Below are 27,496 nucleotides of genomic sequence, written 5' to 3'. Positions count from 1 at the left end.
GTGGAAGCCCCCTGTCTGGGGTACCCTGATCCAGGAGCCCAAGCTAACTAAGGTAAGGAGGGCAGGAGGAGGGAATAAAAGGAGGAAAAAGCAGAGAAGGTGAGGACAGAGCTGAGACCTGGGTCTGATGCAAAGACGGAACAGCTTTGGGACAGAACAGCTTCCACCACTTGGTCTATCCCAACTGACCTAACCTAGTGGGACTGGTCAAGATGCAAGCGATATAACTCCTGAAGGCCACCTGCCCGCAGAGGGGAGGAGACGGATGGCTTCACAGAAAGCAAGGGGGTCTCCTGGCTCACGACCAGCAAAAGTGCAGACACAGCCTGAGCTGCGTCTCAGCAAGAATATTCGCAAAGGGGAGACCACGGCTCTCTCTAAAGAGCGTAGGTAAAGGGGAGGGTCCTGGAGAAGTGGCTGGGGGCCAGTGGGAGCGGGGCAGGTCTCACTCAGACTGCTGGTGCACCAGGGGTAGACAGTGTAGACAGCTTCCAATGGTTTCAAACATCTGTCATTCTTCAGAGGCAAGAGGAGAAGCGGTAAAAAGAAAATCCCAAAGAAAGGGCAAGAATTCTGTAATTCCCAAATATCCATTCTAAATACACACTTGGATGCTTTAGTAGGGTAAAGAGAAAGAATAACCTGATATCACAAAGCACTAACTGGGATCTCCCTGGTGGTACACTGGATAATCTGCCTGCGAATCCAGGGGACATGGGTTCAGCCCCTGGTCCAGGAAGATCCCCCGTGCGGCAGGGCAACTGAGCCCATGCACCTCAACTATTGAGGCCACGTGTCCCAGAGCCTGTGCTCGGGAACAAGAGGAACCACAGTGGGACGCCCAAGCACCACAAGAGTCTCACCCCACTCGCTGCAACCAGGGAAAGCCCGTGTCCAGCAGAGACCCATCGCAACACCCACCGCCCGCTCCCCAAATAAAAAAGCATTGACTGAAAAGAGTGTGAATCACTCAGTCACATCCAACTCTTTACGACCCATGGACTGTATGTAGCCCAACAGGCTCCTCTGTCCAAGAAATCCTCCAGGCAAGAATACTGGAGAGGGTAGCTCTTCCCTTCTCCAGGAGACCATCCCGACCCAGGATCTCCTGCATTGCAGGCAGATTCTTTTACTGTCTGGGCCACCAGGGAGCCCTGAAAATATTTTAAAGTAAATTTTTAAAAAATTGCTATATTTGCATTCCTATGTTGCTGTTCATTTACCTAGCAGGTTCTACATCATTTAAAATAACCGTGTGGCAACACTGTAAAGCAATTATACTCCAAATAAATAAATCAATCAAAAAAAATGTTAAAACTTTATGTCCAGAGATTAATACTCTTCCAAATCAGCTTGCAATCTACTCGATTATATGAAAACTTGAAGGTTCCTCTCCCACTTAATTTGCATGAGAATTGATGGCCTATTTTTAAAATAAGTACAAATGGAGTGCAACCTTTCAAAAGGTGTGATCTTGCGACTTCCCCGGTGGTCCAGCGGCTAAGACCCCACGCTCCAAATGAAGGGGGTCGGGGTTCGATCCCTGGTCGGGGAACTGGATCCCACGTGAGACAATGGGTTCACATGCTGCAACTCAAGACCCCGTGTGACAGCAAAGAGCGAGGCTCCCGCGCACCGGAGCCAAGACCTGGTATGCCCAAAGAAATAAACAAACACTTAAAAAAAAAAAAAAGTATAAAGGTGTGACCTCGGCAAAGTCTCTCCACCTCTCTCACACCTCTGCCCTCAGCTACCTTGAGAGATCACAGTGAGAATCAGTGGAAATTTGCAGGAAGTTTCCAGCCCAGAACAGCCACCTGTTCCGTTCCATCCTTTGCTACGACTCCCACAGAGAGGACGAAAGGGGACTCCTCCAGCATCTCTCCCGCTGGTGGCCAGAGGTCAGCAGTGAGCTGTGTCCAGCCACCTAAATGGCAAATCAGCGCCCCAGAGGATGGGTCAGTGAGGTGCCCCACCTGACCACCGGGAGCCGGCAGGCCATCGCGGGGCAGCTACCTGACCGCCTGGACTGACGCCACGTGTGTTAAAAGGACATGAGCCCACACGGCGGCCCCGGCCTGTCTCAAGGATTACACGGGGAAGTTGGCACAGCGCCCGGGGCTCCGGGACCCCTCCCCCCAGGCACACCCTCCATGCCTTCACTGGCTCCGGACACCTTCCCCGCTCCCCCAGAATGCACTCAGAATTCCTCGTGACCAGTGCAGTCATCCCCACTTTCCAAACCCAACCCCAAAGTGGCCTGCCACCCCAGAAGCATCTCTTGTGAGATGGCCCGGTGGAAGCTCCCAAACTACAGATATTTTGATATCAACACCATCGTGCTTGCTATGGTCTCTCGAGAGGCAAATAGGTACAGTCTCGTTCCCTGAAATATATTCTAGTCCAGACCTGAAAGAAGACGAGGCTCCCAGGAACCAATGCAGAATTCACAGGTGAACCGCCGTATGCTCTCCTGAAGGCCAGGCTGGGGCCGCCGACCCCCAACACGGGGTCTCACGCCAGCTTCGAACCCCCACCACAAGTTGCTGAGGTGTGGCAGACATCCCAAGTCCAGCATCTCAGAAAGCCCTTCTGCCGCCCACAGAGAGGCGGCCACCCACCGGATTCCTTATCGTTGCCCCACGGGCTGGGTTCGGAAGCCAGAGTGAATTCTCCAAGGATTAAAACAAGGCACAGAGTTCAAAGACTCCACGAGGCAGAGTGAGCGCAGCACGGGGAACTCAGGCACCCACATGATCTCAGCATCCAATCCCCGTGAAGACCGGTAAAATGAGCAATTTAAAGGAAGATCTTTGTCAGCGTTATCACTCAAGGATCCAAGAGCCCAAGGACATAACTCTATTTTCTCCAACTCTTTGTGTCAAAATCATTTTAAAGCTACTGGAAAGTTTAATGAAAAGTGAATATCCCATTCCCTTTACCTTGATTCATTTTGTCTGTCTACACATATCCAGCTTTTTTTTTTTAAACTATAATTGCTACAATTTGTAAGGTAACTTGCAGACATCATACTCCAAGCACTTCAAATGTCTTCTCAGAGTGAGAAGAGTCTCCTTCATAGACAAAGAACCATCATCACACCGAAGCAAGCTAAAGCTGACATAACATCGTATCTAATATCCAGTCCAGATTCAAATTTCCCCAACCGAACTGTCTCTTTTTCTGGGGGGGATGAAGTAGACAGAATCCAGGATCATATCAAGAATCAGACACTGGGCGACAGAGCTGCTGCATCTCTAATTTCCGAGCAACTTTTTCTTTCTTTCTCTTCTGTGTCAATGATATATTTAAATGTGTGTGTGCATGCTCAGTCATTTCCAACTCCTTGCGACCCCATGGACTGTCTCCCGCCAGGCTCCTCTGTCCATGGGATTTCCCAGGAAACAACACTGGAGCAGGTTGCCATTTCCTCCTCCGGGGGATCCAGACCAACCAACTGCCCTACAGTTTCCCGTGGTCTGATCATTTCCCCATGAAGCAATTCAAGGTGAACGTTTCCGGCAGGAAAATGAGAGGAGGTATGCACAGCATGTGGCCTCATGTGGGAGGCACCTGATGTCACCCTGTCCCACCGCGGGTGACAGTAAGCGTCAATGCTTGCTTACGATGATGCTCACAGTATTTCTCTACCCTAAAAGAGTAACGTTTCACAGTAATATGGGCGTGAGCACCCTGCCGGGTTTCCCAGGTGGCTCAGTGGTAAAGAACCTGCATGCCGATGCAGGAGACACACAGGAGATGTGGGTTCGATCCCTGGGTTGGGAAGATCCCCTGGAGAAGGAAATGGCAATCCACTCCAGTATTCTTGCCTGGAGAATCCCATGGACAGAGGAGCCTGGCGGGTTATAGTCCATGGGGTCGCAAAGAGTCAGACACGACTGAGCACCACAACACACAACACATCCTGTCACTCTCAATCTCCTTCCGTTCATTTCAGTCGCTCAGTCGTGTCCGACTTTTGTGACCCCATGGATTGCAGCACATCAGGCCTCCCTGTCCATCACCAACTCCTGGAGTTTACTCAAACTCATGTCCATTGAGTTGGTGATGCCATCCAACCATCTCATTTGCTATTGTCCCCTTCTCCTCCTGCCCTCAATCTTTCCCAGCATCAGGGTCTTTTCAAATGAGTCAGTTCTTCGCATCAGGTGGCCAAAGTATTGGAGTTTCAGCTTCAGCATCAGTCCTTCCAATGAATATTCAGGACTGACTTCCTTTAGGATGGACTGGTTGGATCTCCTTGCGGTCCAAGAGACTCACTCTCAGGAGTCTTCTCCAACATCACAGTTCAAAAGCATCAATTCTTTGGTGCTCAGCTTTCTTTACAGTCCAACTCTCACATCCATACTCATGTATCAATCACCTCTTCTTTGCTCTGCAAGAGACCTCCCGACCCCTGATTACAACTCAGCACAAATCTGATATGAGACACAAATTTTTTTACATAAAAGACAGTGAAAGAAACATATAAGGAAACACCCGGCACGATCAGGGACTGGCTTACGCTCTTCTTGGAAAACAACAGGTGCTCAATAAACATTTGCTGCATTAGAAGCCTGTATGGTTCAGGCAGATGAAAGCTATCGGCACGAACTTCGTCCTCTCAATTATTCCTCTCGCATCACCTTAAACTTGGCAGAAGAAAGTCCTTCAACATGGTCTCCTGGTCTCCCACCAAAAGAGTGTATAGTCCCTGATGGATCAGATTGTTGAAATCAAGTCTAAAACCTCCCAGCCCGGTGGTGATGACCTCCACAGCCCATCCCTCCAGCCTTCCCCTTCTCTTCCCTTTCATCTCTACTCCTCCCAGACTTCGCCGCTCAATCTGTTCACTCACATAAGGGGTGCTCTTCCATCTCACCATCACCTGGCAAGTTCAAGACGACGACCCTAGTGCATTCGTTAGCCTTCACTCTAAGAGCTGCCGCCCAAGCCCTCTTCTTGAATGGCACTTGAGTGAAACCTGCAACCCTGCCAAGTCCCCCTGGAAACTGACAGCCAGAGCCCTCATTTTCAAGGCTAATTTGCTGCTGTTGTTTAGTGGCTAAATCACATCTGGCTGTGACCTCACAGACAGCAGCACACCAGGCTCCCCTGTCCTTCACTATCTCCCAGAGTTTGCTCAAACGCATGTCCATGGAGTCGATGATGCCATCCAACCATCTCATCCTCTGCTGCCCCGTTCTCTTGCCCTCAACCTTTCAAGCATTTCTTTCCATCTCTTCCCATCAGGTGGCCCAAGTATTGGAGCTTCTAACTGCGAAGCAGTTTTGAATCCAGCCCCTCCTAAAGAAAGTATGGGATTAAGAAATGGCAGAAGGAAAGAAGAAATGTGGTTCTTTCGAAAGAACTTTAGTGCCTGCTATGTTCAGAGCAAACACTATGCCCCACTAAGGAGAAAACAAAGATGTTTGAGATCTGGTCTTTGCCTCAAGGAACAGCAGTTCTCGCAGGAGCGATAAGTCATGGAGATAAATAACAGGTAAGGAAGAACTAAATGCAGAAACAAAAGAGATGCTCTGGACATGAATGAATCGTATGGTATACGAATCGCATCTCAGTAAAACTGTTACCCCCAAAATTGCTGAGGACCACAGACGACTTTTGCTACAATGTTTCTGTCAACGATCACCATACTGGGAAGTACAATGGAGAAAGTTTTCAAAGAGTAATTTGAAGATAAAAATACACTCATTACAGGTAAAAAGAAAATTTGAGATGCTATGGACACTTCATATGAGGAAGACATCAATTCTAGCTCTAATAAATATACTTAGGAGTGGAATTCGAAAAGCAGGTAGAATTTCGACACTTGGAAACTATGGAAATGGGCATTCCAGGTGGGGCTCAGCTGTGGGAATAAAGGCAGAAAGCAGGAATGGTGTCCTGTGTGTGAGAGGTCCATCTAAGTAGAAGAAAGGGCCTGTTTCATCTGCTGGTTAAGAGGTAAGGCTACAGAGATCAGCAGGTCAGATAGCACAGGGCTCTGAGTATAGTCAGAGTTCAGATCTCACGGCAGACAACGGCGGGGTGGGGGATACTGGGAGAGGAGACACAGATGAGGAGGAGCTTCAGATAAGGGGGGTCTGAGGACGCCGTGACGGACTCAGCTGAGCCAGGGGACGGGGCAGTCAGGGAGGGCCCCAGCGTTCATACATGCACAACGGGCAAGAGGAGGCCCATTCGAGGGACATTTTACGGGAAGATGAGAGAACTGGACAGTGTTTTAACTAGTACCTTCGCCTGATCCTTTCAAAACAGGCTGCCCTCATCCTGTTCCTAAATCATTCCCTCAACACTCTTGCTGCTCTTGATTTCTTTATATGTTGAGCAACTAGAACAAAGTGAAAAGGCCAGAGAAAAAGCTGTTTTCTGGCTTATGGATTTATGAGTGGAAAAAAAAAAAGACAGTATAACTCCATATGCTAAGATACACAGGTTGGTCTAACAAAGTCTAGTTCATCTTCTGCATCCACATTTCTGTTATGTCAGTGGATACTTTTAATATTCCCATAAGGTGATTTTTAATTGTTGGAGGAAAAAAAAAGGTATGCCAAATTTTCTTGAAGTAAAATAATATTGATGTCCATTGTTTTAGTGGCAGGGACTATGCTGCTGCTGCTAAGTCACTTCAGTCGTGTCCAACTCTCTGTGACCCCATAGACAGCAGCCCACCAGGCTCCGCCGTCCCTGGGATTCTCCAGGAAAGAACACTGGAGTGGGTTGCCATTTCCTTCTCCAGTGCATGAAAGTGAAAAGTGAAAATGAAGTCACTCAGTCGTGTCCGACTCTTCGTGAACCCATGGACTGCAGCCCACCAGGCTCCTCTGTCCAAGGGATTTGCCAGGCAAGAGTACTGGAGTGGGGTGCCATTGCCTTCTCCAAGGGACTATGCTAAGGGAGTCCAATTATCCATGATTAATCAACATTCATTCAGTAGTTACTTGTGGGCATCACCTGATTTATGAAGAACAAACATCAAACACCTCAAATAGTGATCCATATTTATAACAGAAAAATTTGTAACAGTGGTTTAAAACAGACTCAAATGAAATGTTAAGTTCTGTTAAAATAGACCAATCTTATTATAACATGCCATCATTCATTAAATTGATGTCAAGCTAATACACAATTATGTTGTTTATTTTCACAGTACACAGTATATTTTGGAGTCCTTTTATGGATAAATTTATTTCAATAATTACAGTTTGCATAAGCTATTATTAAAAGACGTCTGCATGCCCCAACCAAAAACTAAGAGGCTATTGAAATTGAAGTCTGAAAGTAGACTGACCAGCTTAAGACAGCATTAAAACACACTTAGTGGAGACTTACTGGTGAGGCACACAGCTAATTTAATACGTAGAGAAGAATGCTTAATATCAAAACATATTTCTATTCCCATTAAGAAAAATGCAGCAAAACCAAAGAATATAGGGATCTGTGAGTTGCTTTTTGCAGGGACTATTGCGCATTCATCCCCTAGATTTTCATATTAACTAGAAATCTTTCAGATGTCCTTATAAAATCTTATAAGATCCTTATAAAAATTATATCCAACCAAGGAGAACTTCTTGTATCACCAAGTTCCAAGAGACTGTTAGACCATAATCTAAAGAGCCATAAAAGTTAATCTGAGAACAAACATATCCCACCAGCATGGAGAATTGACTCTGCTTCCAAAACCTGAAAGGCCCACATGCTGCTAAGTGTGAAAGGGGGAGGGGGGCTGCCCTAAATGAGACAGCTTCAAATGTGTGTGTGCGGGGGTCCTATGGACATTTTCCTTTGCTTCTCATTCCCTCCCCACCCCCACCTCTCCTTTCAAGTTTACGTCAGTTATCGGGTGAGGGAATTTTATCAATGAGAGGCCGAGAAGGGCTGACTCCCTTGGGCATGTTTGCTCAAGATATGAAGGTCAAACAACCACCGTGCTCATAAAAGTTGTGGCCTTTGGGGGCGGACCTTCAGGTCGCTGCTCCTCACCTCCAAGTGACTCAATATGAAGCAAAAAAAAAAAGAGAGAGAGAGAAAATGGTGCGGATCAAAGACCAGGCTGTCATTAAGTAAAAATGAAGGGGGATGAAAGGCCTGCCCTCACTTCAAAGGGCAGCTGAGCTCAGGTGTGCTAACAGCGGGAGGCCGCAGGCCGGGCCCCAGGGCGGGAGGTGGCCTCCAGAGGGCCAGGTACCCGAGGGCGGGTTGTGCAAAGCAGAAATGTGACAAAGGACATAGATGCAAACGCTTTCTTCCTGCAGGGACAGAGGAGGAGGTAACCCCCAGATTATCAGGTGGAGGTGGCGTACCTCAGGTCTGCACACCCACAGATGAAAAATGTTCAGTGTAACGAGGTTCAAGGACCATGGAAGAAACGAGTGTCTAAAGCCGTTGTACAATTATATTTGAACAGTTCTTCCTTATGCCCTGAGGTGTGTCCTGAAATAAACCTTCCTTCTGAGAGACCTTGGCCGTAGCAGGAAGTCTGGCTTCCCAGGACTTGAACGCGGGACCCTTACTTAGTGCGCTGAGGCGGAAGGGCCCCCCTCCCCCACCAGACTTGCTAGAGACCCTTGGGCAGAGAAAGAGCAGGGCCAGCGGGTCCATTTCTGAAACCACGACAGTGCCCTCAGCTCACCCCCTCCACTCCGTCTTCCGTGCCTGGCACCTGGACAGACCAGACAGATGCTGCTGTGGGCAAGAAAGGAAGGACTTACATTCTCAGGGGCCCTTAAGTCACTCAGCCTAACCTCCTTCCTCAGACAGACTCCGCGGAGTGACTATTAGAAGAGGTGACTGTGAATCACCCCCCAACACACACACTCCCTGTAACACAGGAACAACCTTATCTGTACAGCTCTGGCCACATGGCAGACTTTTCAGGGAATTTACAAGTTTCCCCTAGAACGTACTGTTAGTGACGGACACGCGTGCATGCTAATGCCCTGAAAGCAGAGAGGGCAGCCAAGGCCTCCGCCTGAGATTAGTAATCGGGAAGATGGGTAACCACTCAGGAGCAAATATTTACTTGGGGGGGCAAGAGGGATTCCGAAAGCTTTATGTATGTGAATTTCATTCCATCTTTCTAATTTCCTACAGAGTAGGTACTATACTATTAATCTCATCTTTCAGAAGAGGAAAATGGCAGCAAAAAGTGGCTTGGCAACTTGGCCAGGTCACAGGACTCCGGAGAGGCTTACTGGAGACGAGTGTGCACCGTCTCGGTTTCGAATGATGAGCAGGAGTTCACCAGTGGGCACAGGACACCGGGAAACAGAACGGTGTCACTGAGCCTCCGGAGCACGAGAGACCCAGTGGAAGCACGGAGGCGACAGGAAGGAGAAAAGCAAGCCCACGGATGGTGGTGCTGGGGGGTGGCCTCTCCAAAGCCCCCTAAAGTCGATCACCATGAGTAAAAAAACTTGGGTCGGCTTCACAGGCAGCTGCCCACCACGCCCGTGAGCCCTCGTTCTGCCCACTTCCCATCAGACTGGCCCCAGGGGAACAGCCCTGCATGCAGGTCCCGGAGCGGCCTCTTCCACTGGCCACACTCAAGAACGGAGGGTGGACTTCACCCCACGGGCCGACAGAGTGGCCAGGCCTGAGGCGGAAAGCAGCACCTGCATGCGGACGTGTGGCCATGTGCTCACCTGCCCTGGCTGACCTGGAATTCCACCCCCTCCTCTCCTTTCCCCCGGGCTGCAAACACCGGACCCCAACACGCACACATCATTCTCCGTGAGGATCGTCTTGCAGCATGCACGACGCCAACTTGCTTCTTCTAAGATAGCGAGTAGTGATTTAAAGAAGGCACTGTAGTCGACTGTCAGCTTCTTGAGAAGACCTGCATCACGCTCAGCACGGAAGGTCCCCGGAGCGCCGGGCACCCGCCCAGTGGACTACGGGTCCCGGCGAGGCTCAGATTCCAGCTAAGGGTACTTTGCACAATGTTTTCACGTGAGCAAATGCCCACCCACAGAACTTTGCCAAGAATCAAATGAATAAAGTAACAGTAACGAACAACATGCTCCACTCCAAACCTCCAAGTCTTACAAAATCTTTGCTGAGATATAATTCGTACACCATAAAAGTCACCCATTTAAAGCTGCCCGCTTCTATGCGTTTTAGCGTATTCATAGGGTTGTACAACCATCCCCACAGTCTGAGGGGGGGAAATAGTTCATCCTTCCCTTCTCCGCCAAAAAAATAAATAAATAAACTTACAGCCCTTAGCAATCACTCCCCACGCTGTCCCCTACCCTCCAGCCTCTGGCAACCATTCACCTCCTTTCTGTGCCCAGAGATTTGCCTATTTGGGACATATTTCTTAGAACTGAAATCACATACGAAGACTTCTTTCACTTTCACTCAGCATAACGTTTCCAAGGTTCATCCATGTTGTAATAATATATGTCAATACGTTCGTTTTACTGCCAAATAATATTTCATCATAGGTGATATGCCATATTCTATTTACCCATTCATCGGGGGATGGGCACTTGGACTGCGTCTGCCTTTTGGTTAAGATAATGCAGCTATGGGTGTAAAATCTGCGGACAGATTTTCGTGAGGCCGTGTTTTCAATTCTCTTGGCTGTATACCTCAGAACTGAACTGATGGGTCAAATGGCAACTCTGTCTGTAACATTTTGGGGAACTGCCAAACTGTTTTCTAAAGAGCTTATACCATTTAAAATTCCTACCGGTGACAGAGGAGGATTTCAACTCCCCCAGATCCTCAACAACACTTGTCATTTTCTACTGTTTGATGTCAGTGGGTATGAAGTTGTACCTCACTGTAGTTTTAACTTGCGGTTTTCTAATGACTAATGATGTTGAGCATCTTCTCATGTGCCTATTGGCCATCTGTATATCTTTGGAGAAGTGTCTGTTCAAATCCTCTATTCATTTTTTTTTTAATACAGCAAATTCCCATTGGCTATCTACTTTACATACGGTAATGTAAGTTTCCATGTTACTCTCTCCATACAGCTCACCCTGTCCTCCCCTCTCCCCAAATCCTCTATTCATTTTTTAATTGGGTTACCGGTCTGTGTATTGTTGAGGTATAAGAGTTTTTTTATACACTCTACACTCAAGTCCACTACCAGATATTTGATGTGTAAAGTGTCCTCTGATTCTGTGGTCCTCCTGTCTTTTTACTCACATCTATTTTTACACTTATCCTATAAGGTATGCAACTTTTATTACAAACGCTCTCTTAAAAGCCACTAGCTTTCCCTCTTGCTTTTTGATAGGCCAGCCTACGTACAACGAGGCCCCAGCCATTGCTAAATACCCACCAGATACACCCGGGTAGCAAACTCCTAAATAACGGTGATATTCACCACAGACATTCTGGCATTTCAGAAATTCAAGCCATCTCCCAGAGCCTTATTTTAATGGTTTTACAAAACAAAGAAACACAATGTCACACTATTAATAGATTTAAGGACCTACATGTGTTTTGCCAACCTATTTTCTTTAAAACCATGCTGACAACAGTCATTAAAACTGAGCCCACGCTAGTATGCTTCTAAATTGTTTCAGCCTTAAAATAAAATAAATTGTTTCAGCCTTGACACAAGGTCAATGGGAATTAGACTAATGAAGAAATAAAGCAATACTGAAACATTTTCATTTGGGGTCTACTAGACCATATTAACTTCCAGCAAATTAAATGGATGAGTGGTTTGCAACCACTGACATTTGTATTTCACTGTTCGTTCTCCAGGCCTCTTATTCTCTCTGTGCCATTAACCTTGAGGGTCTAGCTCTTTGTCAATCTCATTTCAACCACGCTTTCCAGGGATTTCAGAATCAGTAATTCCACAGCATACTGTAGCACAGACCCAGTCAAGTCAGAGAGACAGGTGTTAGCTCATGTAATTGAGACGTTCCCATCTGCTGCCTTGAGAGCCGAGGCCTGAGGGACATGCCTTTTCTTTCTTACACTCACTCTGGGGTGTGCAGGCTTCAATGATTCATTTAATGTAAGCGCTTGATATTTCGGCAAATAACTTAAATGGCTAATGCGTCAACCTTCCTTGGACATCAACAGGATGGACGGTCACTAAAGATTCTCACATTAAACATATTCTGACTCCCAAAGGTGCTCAAACTCCAGAGACCATAATCTGGGATGCAGAAAGGGAAGTCACCTCATCCACATCCAAATTCTTGCTTCTACATTCACCCCCATATTTTCAGCGTACTTCACTGAGACCATGCATCATTAACTGGGACACTGTCAGGGCACTGGAGCCTTGCTGGAAGGAATAAGAGGAAGGATCTAGGAACTTGAAGCAGTAAGGGATCTTATGTTAGTCAAGAGTTAAAAATAGGTGCTGTGTAAAGAGGAATTACACTCTCTTTCACAGGGTTTTCTGTCCAAGTTGCTGATCCTGAATATTTACCAGGTGAAACTGATTTCATGTGACAAATGTATTCCTGAAGATTTGGGAGTAAATTAACTTTTGATTAAGTCTGATCGTGAGCTACCAATGTAAACCAGGCTCCTACGTAAACCGGAAGTGGCTCTCAGCTTATTGTCATTGATCCCTGGAAACCGTCCTTACTGCTTCCCATTCCGGTGCTCCTACCCTCCACTGTGGTACAAGGTTTTCCCAAGTGTGGTCCTGGACCACCTATCTCAGAATCACCGGGAATGCTTGTTTAAAACACAAAGCTCTAATGAAAGGGTTGTCCAGGGACCCTAAAAATCTGTCATTTAAGCACCACTCCCCCCACTCCCGGATGTCTCCAAGCACACTGGCGCGCATCTCCAACTTGTCCTTCTTCCACTTTCAAAACTGATCAATACTACGGTCAACCAGTATTCTGATCAGTCAAACGTTTGAACTAGTTAAGGGGTATTTGGATGTGTGATGTGGATGGTGGAAGAGAAGAACTAAGGACCGGGCATCTCCAGGCTCAAGTGTCTGGTGAGAAAATGCCCAGAGAACAAGACTCAGGCCCATTCCTGGTTCCTCCAGCCAACGATCACAGGTCAAACATTTAAAACCACCTTCAGGAGACCCTGTTTTCAAACTGTGATGTACTTCTCTACCAATTTCTTTAACCGTTGACCTTTTCAGCGGTCAGAACCTCAGTGAGGGGACCTTCACCGGTGCCTCGGTTTTCCCTTAAGGAGCATGGGTACACATCTGTGGCCCTATGTCCCCCGTAATGCATGTACTGACATCCTTCCAACAGGACCAAGAGATGGTCCATAAAAGCTCTGCTGATGGGAGTCCGCAGCTACCGATTTATTCATAAACCTCTCCAAGTTGAGAAAACTGAGAGGGACAGGGAAGGGAGCTGAGAGACACTCTGCAGACACCAGACTCAGCTCGCTAAGTAAGTTCTCCCGGCTGGCTCCCCAGGACGAAATGGAGGCCACAGGGCCTTGGGGATCACCCTCGGGCCAGCTGTGGATGCGTCTGAGAACAGCCCTGGGGGAACTGGTGTCAGAGGAAGGAGGTCAAAACCTCCAGGATCTGCCTTTTAAGACATCTCATTTCAGTCTTGCGATATTCTTACATTAAGAAATAAAACAGTAAGATAATTTATAAAGAATCAGATGCTGCCTTCCAAAGGTTTCTCTCTCCAAAAATCCCGCAGTTGCCAGAGGCTTTTTCTTTTGCCCCAGACTGCTTTTCAAAGGCTACCTCAAGATAGAAGCGCGGCCCCTGACCTCTGGCAGCGCAATTCTCTTACCCTGTAATTAGGCCTCCGAGTCAGTCTATCTGATCTGACCCCTGACAAGAAAACCAGAGGACACCAAGCTGCTTATCTATTACGGTCGAGGTTGAAAGACATTTGGTTCTGAAGTCTTTGAAAGTGCCATGGACCTTCCTTCTATCTATCTATATATATGTAGAAAACTTTATACAGAAATGTTCTAAATATATATAGATACATCTACCGACAGGCATCCATGTAAAATCAGAGATCCAAAATAGAAAATCCAGTTTCACTGCCATACACACACACACACGGATGGTGGACAAATAAAACGCCACGTCTGAAGTGCAAATTATTTGACAGCAAGGAATCTACCTCCCTCCTCCAGAACCATTTATGTAACATCGTCGTTTAGTCGCTCAGTCCTGTCTGACTTTTTTGCCACCCCATGGACTGCAGCCCTCCAGGCTCCTCTCTCCATGGAATTCTCCAGGCAAGAATAATGGAGTGGGTTGCTATTTTCTTCTCCAGGGGGGTCTTCCAGACCCAGGGGTCAAAGCTGCGTCTTCTGTATTGGCAGGCAGTCTCTCTCCACCACTGAGCCACCGGGGAAGCCCTATGCAACGTATGAGTGAGCAAAACCGAACAGAAAAACAACAAAGGCAGAGACTGTTGGTCTTCCTGTGAGCAGAAAGCATCACTCAGACACTGAAAATAAACCATGCTATTGCTCCAGGGGGCTATCCCATAGGACTGGGACCAGGACGTTTTGCTGGCGTTCGAGTGCAGATCAGCAGACAAAACAGCATGTTTTTCTTCTGCTTTTTCAGAGCCAAAGAGACATGGTAGTCCGAATAATTTCTCAGCCCAACCTGCATCTAGGAACTATTAGCACTTCTTAAAAAACAGTATCTTTTGTATAAACAAAATGTGGTCTAGCCATCCAAGGGACTATTATGCAACCATAAAAAGGAATGAAGTACTGGCCCCTGCTACAAGAGTGAGCCTCTCATTATGCTAAGTGCAAGAAGCCAGTCACAAAAGACAGTGCTACAGAATTCCATCTTTATGAAAGTCTGTGAATATTCTAAAAAGCACTGAATTGTGTACTTCAAATAGGTAAAGTTTATGGCATGTAAATTATATCTCAGTAATAAAGCGGTGAAAAAAACTACTAGATTTAAAAACAAAAAGAAACTATCATCTTTAAAAAGCTACGTAAGAAACAGGGCCGACACGGAGGACAGTCAACACGCCGGCGCTCTACCTTTTTAAGGTAACGGCCGATGAACTCTGGGCGTTGGGAGGATTAGTCAAGCAACTGGCACGGCTGCGGCGTAACCAAGGTGAGATGAAGCAAATGCAGAAGGGGAATATGCCACACCCAAAGTAATAAACCATGTGAAACACACACGCGCACACACACAGGCCACAAAACCAAAACAACACAAGTTCCCACATGAGACGTGTGTCCCAGCGTCCCAGAAGTTTCTTTTATTCTCGTGTTACTTAAAAGATAAGCCCTGGGAAGGGCAGGAACTTTTCTTTTTTTCTCATGACCATAAGACTTAGCAGAGCCGGAGACATCATAACCCTTAAAGGCAGCAATAAGCATGTTCAGATGCCACGAACACTCCCTGAGCGGCGCTCCGTACACCCCCGTGGCCCCCAGAGCTCTGGCCGTGCCCCGTCTGCGATGGCGATGTGGGAGTTGCTCTACAGAAAATCCCTCCCAGGCAAACCAGGTAGCATTCAAATCTTCCCTCAAGTGAGCCGAAGAGCAGGTTGCTAGAGCTTCACCAGCATTCAAATGAGTGCACGCAGCTCACCAGTTCCCAGATGAAGCCAGAAGACTGTCACTCCACCCAGCGTTAACAGCCAAGTTATCTCAGCCCTCTAAAACAAGGGCTGTGTGAACGCAAGTCACTGCGTGCTCACCCAGGGCTTGCCACGGTCACCACGAGAGGTGCTGCCCGCAGAGAGACACTCGAATAAAACCGAACTGTAAAAATTTCTGGTGAGCATGCAAATGAGTGTTGTCATTTTCAGAGCAGTCATTCTGGAATGACTTGAGCCTACTTATTCCAAAGAAAGTTGTCACTGATTAAAAGATTATTTTCAAACTCCACTTGTGGAACTGGCTTTAGAACAACAAAGGAAAAACCAGCTCGTCATTTTATAGGCACACTAACATCGAACTGAGCGTTGCAGGCAGGAAGAGTCCTCTACGAGTGTCTGCTGCGTGTATTTAATTACTGGCCACCGCTCAAAACGTTCCAAAGCTGCCTTTGTGGCCTATGCATCTCAAGCCCACGAAGGCAACTTCTAAAACACCAACAATGATCTGGGAATGAGATCATCACAGTGTTAAGAGTGGTAATTTTCCAAGGTAACTATTTTGCAGACAAGCTTCAACACCTTACTTATTTAGATGGAAGCTGTAACGTTTGTTTGCTTTCAACGTCACGCTTTATTTACATTAAAGATAACAAAATACAAGGTGATATAACTGCTAAATGAATATTACAGGCTGTAAACGCCATGGATATTCAAAGGGAAAGAATATAAACATTCCACGCATTGAAAGAGGGCAAGGCATCTTGCCAAGAATTGAGAATTAAACAGGTTACAGTACAATTTCTGCCTATAAAAAGTTTCAGGTAAAGTTTTTATAAAGGGAGGCAGGAAGGGGAACAGAATCCACATTGCTGGAAAGAAGCAGGGAGGACAATCTAAAGCGGGAGCGGGGGAGGGTTGGGGGGCAGGGAGGACAGTGGATTGAAAGAGCCTAAAGGGGATGGTAGGCAAACCAGGAGATGAATCAAACTGGAGCTGCCAGAGCTTAAACCCTGAGCTTTCTCTCAACAGGACAGTGGGTGGATGAATCACTACCCAACAGGAGCTAAGGCCAAGCAGCACCAGACTAGGGCACGTGTTCCCAAAGAGAGTCCTCTGTGCCACGCTGGTGTTTGCGCCCATCTCTGGATCTGGCCGCCCGTTGGTTTCCATGGCTGTGGATTTACCCACTTGGAAAAACAAGTGCTCCTTTGAACAATACGAACATCACTACCTCTGACCTGAAATTAGACAACAAATGTACCTACTCCGGCCTCTGAGACCGTCGATTCTTCAAACGCAGAGACTGTGTATTAGGGCACACCAGCCCGGTGAGCAGTGTCATAGCGGGTGTTCCAGTTAAGTAATGGACTCTACAGATAACACTAAAAAACACTGCAACATTACTGTCCTAGACCCCCGGCGGGGCTAAAGTTTAAGACTGGCAACACCACGTTCTGCGGAGGACGCAGGGTTTCTGGAGCCCGTCTGCGCCGCCGGTGCGAGCGTCAGATGGTACAACCGCTCCGGAAAACAGTTGAGCAGTTTCTAAAAAAACTTAAGCTTACCCAATGACCCGACAATTAAACCCAGAAGTATTTACCCAAGAGAAAGGAGCAGGTGAGTCCACAAAAAGGCTTGTATCAAAATGTTTGGAGGCTCAGCCACAAAGTGAATATGCTGAAAACCACTGAACTGTACCCTAAAAATGGCTACAATAACAGATTTCATGTTATGTATCTTTTTACCATAGGGGGGAAAAAGTGTTTAGAGCATCTTTATTCATAATGGTGAAAACCTGAAAACAAGGCAAATGTCCCCTCAACCTTAGAAATGAACTGTGATACACTCATGTAACAGACTACAGCAGGGCGATCTCAAAGAAGAGACCCCTGATCTGGGCAAGGACGTGGATGAATCTCAGAAATACCATGCTGAGCACAAGAAGCTGGAGTCAAATTAATTCTATTTACACAAAGCCAAAGAGCAGGCAAAACTATCAATAATTTATAACCACCCAGTCAAAACACTGATTACCTCCAGCGGGGGGTTGGGGGGTGGGTACTGCCTGGCAAGGAGGCAAGAAGGGACTTCCTGTGATGATGGAAATGTTGTCTCTTCATCTGGGTGGTGATTACAAAAGGTATAAACATAAGGGAAAAATTCGTGAAGCCATGCCCTCAAAATTTCACCATAATTAATTATGTCTCAATGTCAACAAAGGCAAGAAGAAACAAAACCAAAGAGGTGGGACCCTGCAAGTCCATGGCCCATATTAAGTCCAAGACCAGCCTTTTGTCTACCGCTCCCCGAACCCTCTATCACAAAATAAGAGCTCACAATAAAAATTCCCCCGGGCTCTTGTAGGACCTATCCCAGACAGGGCAATATCTTTCAAGGTATGGCTAGAGAGGTTTAAAGAAAAACATACCACTAATCCATTGATTACCTAGGCTTTTTTTTTTTTTTTTTAATTCACTGAATTTTTGTCATTCTAAATACATATTTTATTCCTTTTAGGACCCAAATGAACCATCTAACCATTTGGGGTTTAAGTTGATAATGCTACAATAAATGCTAGTTCCCGACATAATAGACAGGTACGACAGAGCGAAGACAGTCCGACTATGACCGCGGTTAACAGATCAGGTAGAAGACCTCACACTTCTAGGATCCCAAAGGAAAGGAAATCATTTTCAAGTTTCCTCAGCATACGTCTAAGTCCTGCACAAGACAATGAGAGAAACATCATCCACTCAAAGTCTGAAAATGAAAACAGTCACTTTTTTTTTTTAAACCAGTCACTTTTAAAGAATGGATAAAACTATCATAAACCGTTAAGTCAGCTAAGAGACATCAACCTGTTAGCAATCACACCTTTTTCATAATCTGTAATTATCTTCTTTCTTTATTTACATCTTCATTGTTTGTCTCTCATCTCCATGGTTAAGCTCCAAAATCTCAGGGATCTTGGTGTCTATTTTGTTGACAGCTATGTCCCCAGTACATAAAACAGGGCCTGGCAGGTAACTGGTATTAAATATTTTCCCCAGAAATGATCAGTTCACCTCATAGACCAAAGTGAAGTAACTAGAAAACAAGATGAGTTGAGGAAGTCATTTTCAAGCAACCAGCCCACTTCAAAATGTTTCTCTAAAGAAACTGAGTCTTAAAGATTTCCCCTCAACCAAACCTTCATACCCCCGCGTCTTTTCCCTGGTATCTGTCCTTCCCCTAAGAGTAACTTGATAGGAATTGACAAACTCATTTGTCTTAGCCATTAACCGAGCATCCCAGGGCTAATCACACAGCTCCAATGTCTCTTGATCTTTAACGAAAAGTCGGTAGAGTCGATTCTCACCAAAGCAGACACCACAGTGGTTGGTGCTGAGAACAAAGAGATAAAAGGCAAAAGGCCTGGAGCAGGTGGAATTTCATAGAGAGGCAGCTCACACAAAGGATGGGGTTGCGTGTATCTGGACCACAGGTGTGGGTTGGGGGTTGGCGGCAGAAAGGATGCGGGCAATGGCTGAGTGGAGGACAAGGCTGGAGGGCAGAGTGAAGAATCATGGACGCGGATCCAGGGGGAATGCAATCAGAGGTGGGGTTGGTGATGCCGTTTTCTTAGTGATAAGGCAGTAAACCGTCGGAGACCAGGCTGAGGGATGGGTTCCCAGGCTGCTGCAACTTCTCCCTTCAGTCTTTCTTCCTCAGTGACCACTCTTATTCTCTATCCCAAGTCTCAGTCTTCTGCAGCAGCCCGCTCCTCTGAGATCTAGACCATACACTCATTTCAAAGTCCTTCAAACTAAACATACTTGAGACTACGCTCGGGAAACTCAAGAGTCTCGCCCCAGAACCCAGTGTTCACCCGGGGTTCCCTCTCTGCAAGTGGCAGCACCGTCCCTCCAGCTGCAAGTGCCAGAGGCAGAGAGCGGGGCGGGGGCTCCCCTGCTCCCATCCAGAACCACATCCCCTCAGGCTTCTCTCCAAATCCAAGATCCACTCCCCCCAACCACCTCCTCCTTGAGATCCCCGCAGTGACTCGGGTTACCATCACCCCTTGCCCGAACCACTGCAGGTTCACGCCCTCTCCCATTTCTCCTGTTTCCTCCCAATTCGTCCTCAAGCTACAGACAAACCCTTCTCAGCCCGCCTCCTCTCATCCACCCTCCTCCCCACGCCCAGGAGCCACACAAGCCCTGCTGATGCCGCGCCCAGAACTCCATTCCTGAGGGAGTGGGGACGGGGTAGTCTTTGAGCCAAGGGATGAAAAGATGTAAAGGTTATGGAAGGACTCAGCACCACAGGCAAAGACTCAGCTAAAGACTAAAAGTGTCCACGGGACGTGCCACCAGGACGGCGCTGCGTGCCCTTGTCCAGCAGGACTTCAGCGGAGTGGTGGGAACAGAGATCAGACGTCAGCGGGCTGAGGAGCGGATGGACAGAACACCGACCTTCTCCCCCCGTAACGTGGATGGCAAGGAGAAGGTCTAATGGTGAGGAAGAAAACACAAGGTTGGGGCTTCTTGTTTTAAAATTGGGAGAGACCTGAGTGTGAGCAGATGACAAAGAGGGAGACCCAGGAGAGGGAGAAAGAAAAGGGAATCAGGAAAGACACCCATCACGGAGACGTCCCCAAGGCCAGAAGGTGGGGACTTGTGAGCAAGAACAGACGGATGGAGCTGGATCCCAAAGAGCCTGCGGGTGGGAAAGCCAAGGAGTCATGTTGGTCCCTCTACTTTCTCCTTAAGTGGTGTCTAAGGGTTCCTCCACCTCTACAGGAAAGCTCTCCCCCATTCTCTGTTAGACACAATATAAAACCGCATACCGTATGCACACGTGTGTGTGTGTGTGTGTATGTATTTATATACATGTTTTACACAGGCTTCCCTGGTGGCTCAGACGGTAAATCGTCTGCCTAAAATACGGGAGTCCCGGCTTCGACCCCTGGGTCGGGAAGATCCCCTGGAGAAGAGAATGGCTACCCACTCCAGTATTCCTGCCTGGAGAATCCCATGGACAGAGGAGCCTGGTGAGCTCCATGGGGTCTCATGGAGACAGACTTTTGAGACAGTCCATGGGGTCTCAAAAAGAGTTGGACATGACCGAGTGACTTTCCCTCATGTTTTATACATACACACACACACACATATATATATAAGTAATGTGTTGTATTTATTATTGGACACCAGGAGTAATACTTGGTGTCTCCCGCTAATCCTGGGATTCTATTTCACTCCACCCCTTCTCCCCTCTCCCCTTCTCCCCCTCTTTATTGACATAAAGCCTCTAACAGAAAAAGGGTCCCCCATCATCTCCAGTACCTGGCTGTAACTGTTCCCAGTTGAGAATTCTGCAGGATAGTGCTCGAAAACCCCACACAGGTTTTAGACAGAGAACGACTGCTGTTTCCCGCCCCTCTTACCCTCCACTCAACAGAACGTCAAGCCTGGCACAGCTATTACATATTCCTCTAAGAAGCTGCCCGAGTCCCTCTCCTGGGTGATTGTAGGCACTGGCGAAGAGGTCAGCGCTTTTCAGCAGGGAAATAAAACAAGGGTTCTCTGCGGGGTCAGCCAATCAGTGTTACCAGTGGCTCATTGGAAAAACAGCAGCTCAAAAGGACAGACTGTCAGAAAGGGAGGGGACAGGCGTACAGGAGAAAGCTGCGGACAATGAAATCAAAGTTTAGGTTAGTCCCCTGTCACTTTAACCAGGCTGCCACCTAAGGGAAGATGTGCTTGTTTCCAAAGAGGGGAGGAGGCGAACATCCAGAGATGGGCACTCATCAGCTGTCCTCGGGGAGGCGGCGGGCTGGGTCCAGCTGGAGCGGGGGCACTGTAAACACCGCTCCAGCGCTTGGCAGCACACATCTGCATCGGGCCATTAAATTCTGGAATTCGCTCTATTAAAATCAAATCATTGGCCAAGAATTAACAGGCAACCATTTTCATGCAAAGCAGACACAAACGGAACACCAAGAGCGATCCAAATGGGTGATCCTTCTCCATTCACCGTTTCAGACGGTGCGTAAGGCCGCCCCACGACAGTTTGGGCCCTTGGTTGCTCACTGGCAGCCCTGTCTATACAATGTCGCGCATTGTCTGAGCGCTGGAACAATGTAAGCTTTCCGCTGTTTATCTGAAAGTCCCTGGATCACCATCCCAAGAAACCTGGCAGGGCATCAAAGCTGACTTGTGACAGGTCTCAGCCCTTTAAGCAAATTGCTTATTAATTAATGCAGGACCGAAGTTTCTGTTTGGGTCCTAATTAAGCTACGTACCTCGAGAAGGGTCCCCCCCTGCTCTGCGCTCTCTGAAACTGGGCAGAATTTTTCTGACATGCAGTTTTCCATGACACATGGATGGTGGAGGGTTTTAACAGGTGGTGAAGACTGTGACCAAAATACTGGCTGGAAAAAAAAAACCAGTTCAGGCCAAAGCGTCACCAGGCCTGTTAACAGCAGGGAAACAGGGCAGTGAGGAGGGCGGCGGGAACCTCTGTGGATATTCCAGGGTGAGGCACCCCTCGCCCGCCCGGGGAGCAGGCTTCATTCACACGGAGAAGAAAACCTCTTAGGACGTGGCCACTACTTTAGAAGACCTCATACACAAGACACGAGAGAAGAATTACAGGACAGTACTGCAAAAAAAAAAAAAAACACCAGACAAAACTAAGCTAATCTGTTTTGAATGGCGCACATAGGTAGTTAAAAGTATAAAGTGAAGCCAGTTACAATTGTGATGACCTCTAGGGGTCAGGAGAAATTGTGCCTGCGAGAGAACCTGGAGGAGGCGACTGACTGTTTCTTCACCTGGTGATCACGACAAGGTTGGTTATTTTTTTTAACTATAAACTACACACATGTTTTACACACTTTCAGGTGTATACATGTTTCATGATAAAAAGTGTTAAGACAGAGAAACACAGAGAGAGGCAGAGACAGAGAGCAATACAGAGGGACAGAGAGAGACAGCCAGACACACACATTAGCCCAGAGACCGAACACATTCCTCCGCAGAGTAGAAACATTCCATACATGTTTACGAGAATGGATACTGGGTGACAAAGCGCAGCCCTGAGTCTTCTCGGCTCACTCACTAAATATACTTGTTTGTTATGTTTACAGACGTCTTTGCAAACAGATGGGGGTGAAATGTTAAGAGTTCGGAAAGATCATATAAATAGCCACAAATTAAAGACAACTTGAAGAAGAAATTTTCTATTTTATTTAGCGTAAATAAACATTCTTTCAATGGGCAGTGATTCACATGGTTAGGATTAAAACATATCCTGTATACAATACCCTGAAACTAAAACAATCTACAGAATTCTAAGAAAGAAAGAAAGAAAAAGGGGGGGAAAAAAAGGCAGGATCAGAAAACAAACTGATTGAAACAATCCCTTAAAACTTAGGAGACCGTGTAACATTTGGGAAGGCAGAGTGGAAGAGAGCAAAAGAGAAAATACAATTTTCAAACCCTGCTTTTCAAATAAAGTGGGTGAAGTTTTTTCTGGGGGGGGGGGGGAGGGTGATATATGAGTTTATTACAAAATAAAAGAGGGAGGGTTTTTGTGAGACAAAAGTGCCCTTGCTGAGCAAGACCTCTCAGCCCCAGTGAGAGCTCAGTATATACACAGAGACCACACAGTATAAACGGTCACGGAATAAACATTCAGATAGGCAGAGATCAAACAGATACGGTCAGAAACAAGCCCTGGTAAGACTGGTTTTATATCCTTGTGTACATGGAGAGGTGCTAAACCTGGATCCGATTTCTTCAGGACACAACCCACTTTTCTACAGCGTCCTCACAATAAAGGGCCGAACTGAGGAGGAGAGCTTTCAAATCTTATCTTACAGCGCATTTTTTTTTTTTTTATATATCTGCCTTCACTGCCGACGAATCCAAACACCCTGTAGGAACTGAAGGCCTGCAGACAATAGGGAAGGAAGGAGGGAGGAAGGAAGAGAAATCCACCTTCCAAAACAAAGCTTGTGCGGGTTCCCAGAAACAGCCAAGTATAATAATCCTTCCAGAAGAGGGCAGGGGAGGGAGGGGAGCTGGGAGGAAGAAGGGGTTGTCACCCCCTCCCCCCCAAACTGTAACCAGGAGGAGGCCCAACTGGCCACATCCTGGCCAGCGAGCTCTGGGGCTCACCTGGGCTTGTTTCGGGGTTCACCTGGGCTTGCTTCCTTAGCCAAGCTCCTCCCAGCCTCCCCCGGCCCTCCCCTCCTCCTCCTCTCCCTCACTTCCCACCTCACTCCTGACCCTCGCCTACAAATTAAAAGCTACGGTAGAACGAATTTCCTCAGCAAAACAGCTGCAGACGTCCCACCTCCAAACACACCCCGGGTGAAGAGCTGGTCGCCGGGTCTTCAGGGCTGGGGACGAACCCAGCCGGCGCACATCGGCCCTGCTCCGTGCCCCTCCCCCCGCCCGGTACCCCACGCTCCTAACTTTCCTGATGCCTCTGAGTTCATTAGACAAAGAACAATGGAAGCAGGACTCCATGAAACTGCTGCTGGCTGGCAGAAAACAAAACAAATCCGGTGGTCGCCCGGCCCTGGGGCCCTGCTCACACCCCCAAGTAGGGGTTCTCACTCGACTCCACCACCCGAGCTGTGTGTGTTTTCCTTTCAATTCCGGAAAATCATCTTAAATGCAGCCTGCGACGAAACCAGGGATAATTATGTTCTGAAACAACGAACAGCTTAAGAAAGTTCAGGAACTTAGAATGCTCTTCTCTTAAGCTTCCAGAATATCTCAAGATGCAATCTAGTCTTACTTTCTCCCAATATAAATGACACCATTAAATTAAAAGGGGGGGGGAGAATTCCTCTACCAAATTACACACTAATGGCTCTTAACCCATAATTAAAGTATCACTAACAGCAGCTTAAAGCCACGGCCAACCATGAGCACATTTATTAGGACCTGAGCTTTCAGCGCGAGTAATTATGTAAATAGAACCACCAGCCATCTTGAGAAGAGTCCATGGTCAACCAGCTCCCTGTTCCCTTGAGGAAACTTTGGGAACTGGCGTCTACACAGGGCCTCCTTTGCACGGCTGGGAAAAAAAAAAGTCGAGCAAAGCTCCATGCCAGGGCAGCAAGCAGGGCTGATGCCGCCGGGGCTCCTCACCTAGAGTCCTGGTTCCCACCTTCCCTGATCACAGCGACCGGGGGGCAACCTAGAGCAGCAACCAGTTTTGGAGCAAGGAAGAATCCAGGTCGGACCCAACCTGTTCATCATGCCCCAAAAGATGCTGTCCATGTGCGGCAGGCTGTGACGGTCCCCAGGACGGAGCATGCTCCCCTCACACCAAGAGGGGCATGAATAACTAACAAGGAGATGCCACAGACTTTCAGAGACCTGGTACAGAGGAACAGGCCAGTCAAAACCACTGACTGGGTCCGCTCCTCCACTCAGTTCTGTCACAGACCTGCGGCGTAAACTAGGACAGACAACTGACCGCTCTGGGCCTCAGCTTCCTTGGCGAAAACGAGGCAAATGGATTAGCAACATCTAAGGCCCTGGGTAGCCCTGGCAATAATTAGATAATTAAAGAACGCGAGACAGTAGACAATTAACTGCTAAATTATACAGTAGCGACCACAATTGCTGATGGAGAGATTTCGTGGAGTTTTCAGCCCGTCGATTCCTGAGGGCCACGGGCCACACCAGGCGTCATGCCAGGACTCGGGATTAGGACAGCAGTGATGGAGACAAAGCCCTGCCTTCAGGAGGCTTTCCATCTGCGAGCGGAGCATTCTCAGGAGTTCAGAGGGGGGAAAAAATGAAGGCTCCTATTCACAGAGATAGAGGCAAAAGGGGAATTCAAACAGATATAATTTGAACATACAGTAGGAAGGGTGACAATGATGACCTGGGTAACTGTTGAAGACTTCAGTAATAAACCAGAGCTTTTTGAAGACACATTAATACCCAAGCGTAGTGTGCTAACTGGCTTATCACCAAGGAAGGTAATTAGTTTCCAGAAGTTAGGCACAAGCAGATTCTCCCTGCCTTATGACAATCAATGTCTCCTATCCCAACAGGCCCCCACCTACACCTACTGTTTGTGGTTCATTTTTTTCCCTTTAATTCTCTTTGCAATTATGCTTGCAGATTTCTATGGTACAAGTCAGGTGTCAAGGAGCAGATCCCAAGCAGAGGGTCCTTATCTAAGCTATTTGGATTCACTCAGAATGTGGGATTTTAGGAAGACCGTGTATGCTATGACACAACTGGCTAAAACAGACCTATTTGTGTCTAAGTTGCTAGAGAGGCTGAGGAAAGATGGTGCAGACACATGCTTATTTTGTGGAGTAAAACGCTACAACTAAAGAAAGGAGTACAACGGACCGAGATAATAATGAATAATAAACTTTTTTTTTTAACTAAAAATTTTAAAAATTGAATCTGTTCAAGTTTCAAGAGACATGAAACCTGCCTGGGCTCTAAGTGAAATCAAACACTGCCCACCAACTGTACATTCCATTTTCCAAATAACTTCCCTGGAACGCAGATGGGTTTAAAACGAATATTCTCAAAGTGTTGGATTTAGAAGGAACAATACTATTCCAGTTTTTCTTATTCAAAAAAAAAAAAGATCCCTTCAAAGATTTATGCCCATCTTCCAAACACCCTTTTGAGTTCAGAGCAGATGTGTGCAGTGTTTACGCTGAGAAAACCACTAGGACATAAACAACCCACTATAAACACCACTCAGATTTTGCTGTGCTTTTCTTCATTTCCTGTGTATTTATTTTGGTGTTAAAATAATGTTAACTTTCATAATAAGGAAAACAGCAGCAGATGTTTAAACCAAACAGACTATATGGCACATCGTCCCACGTATCTACTCAACTTTCAAAAGCAAAGCTTCTTCCTCCTAATTAAGGAGGGGGCCCAGGAGACCACTCTTGAGTAGGGTGTATCCACTACACCACAGAGCAACCTGGACCCACTTTCTGTAAACTTTTCCTCACCACCTGCAGATATAAAAAAGATTAATGTGGTATCAGTTTCCTAATAATCCCTATCGTCCTCTCCTAGGCTGATTATCATGCTTTGTATTGTTTTGAAAATATCCTGTCCCTCAATTACAAAGACAACCCAACAGAAAGTACCCGTAAAAGTTTTCCATTTCTTGTTCACCAAACAAAGAAAAAAATTCTTTTACACTGGCTGCAATCTGTTACTTTCACGGGAAACAAGCCCCATCACTTGCTGCTTAGACCACTCTAAACATGTCTGCCTTTTAAATGAGGGACTTTAGAAGCAGGATAATACCTAAAACAGCAGATTCAAAGGAAGCAATTCACCAAGATTAGCTTTCCTTGAACAAGTAGGATTAAAAGAAACCAAAAACCACAAAAAGAAGCAACTTTAAATATAAGTTTATCTGATAAAGTAAAAACAAAAACAGAATGAAATTATTTTTTCCTTGAAGGGGAAAGGGTAACTTTTCGAATGCTTAGGCAACAGGCCTAAAGTTTTTTATTTTTATTTTTTTAACATGGAAAACACAAGTGGATCGGGTCGCCCTCCCAAGTTTCTTCCATGTTTTCTTTTTCCAGAGAAATGCTCAGTTTCACTATAGGACAAAAACATGGAAACTTCTCCTGCTGCATCAGATTTGTATGTGTTTATAAAAAAAAAAACACTTCCCCTGCCGGGCAGAATTCCCCCAGTGTCTCCAACTACTCAACACTCAGACCATTACTACATTTTCAAATCGCACGTAGATAATGTTCCAGGAGATTAAGAAATCACCTTTTCTCTTCTTACTACTAACAGAGACAGCTTGAAATACTACCCAGCAGTGGGGAAATACCTCATGGTTTAGGAGGAGATAATAAACAATAAGAATTCAGAAGGTTTCTTTTTTTTTTTTTAATTTAGCTTACTGGTTGGTGGGTTGTGCAATCGCTTGCTTCCACAAGG

At 46.7% G+C, this 27,496-nt stretch overlaps 1 protein-coding gene across 4 annotated transcripts in view; it reads right to left on the bottom strand.

Moving 5' to 3' along the window:
• Positions 1–27,496, bottom strand: part of VGLL4 (vestigial like family member 4) — a 152,841-nt gene that overhangs the window by 44,999 nt on the left and 80,346 nt on the right. The window lies entirely within an intron of this gene.

This window comes from Cervus canadensis, chromosome 22 (genome assembly GCF_019320065.1).
Source record: "Cervus canadensis isolate Bull #8, Minnesota chromosome 22, ASM1932006v1, whole genome shotgun sequence".
Lineage (NCBI taxonomy): Eukaryota > Metazoa > Chordata > Mammalia > Artiodactyla > Cervidae > Cervus > Cervus canadensis.
This window is presented reverse-complemented; position numbering and strand designations above follow the sequence as displayed.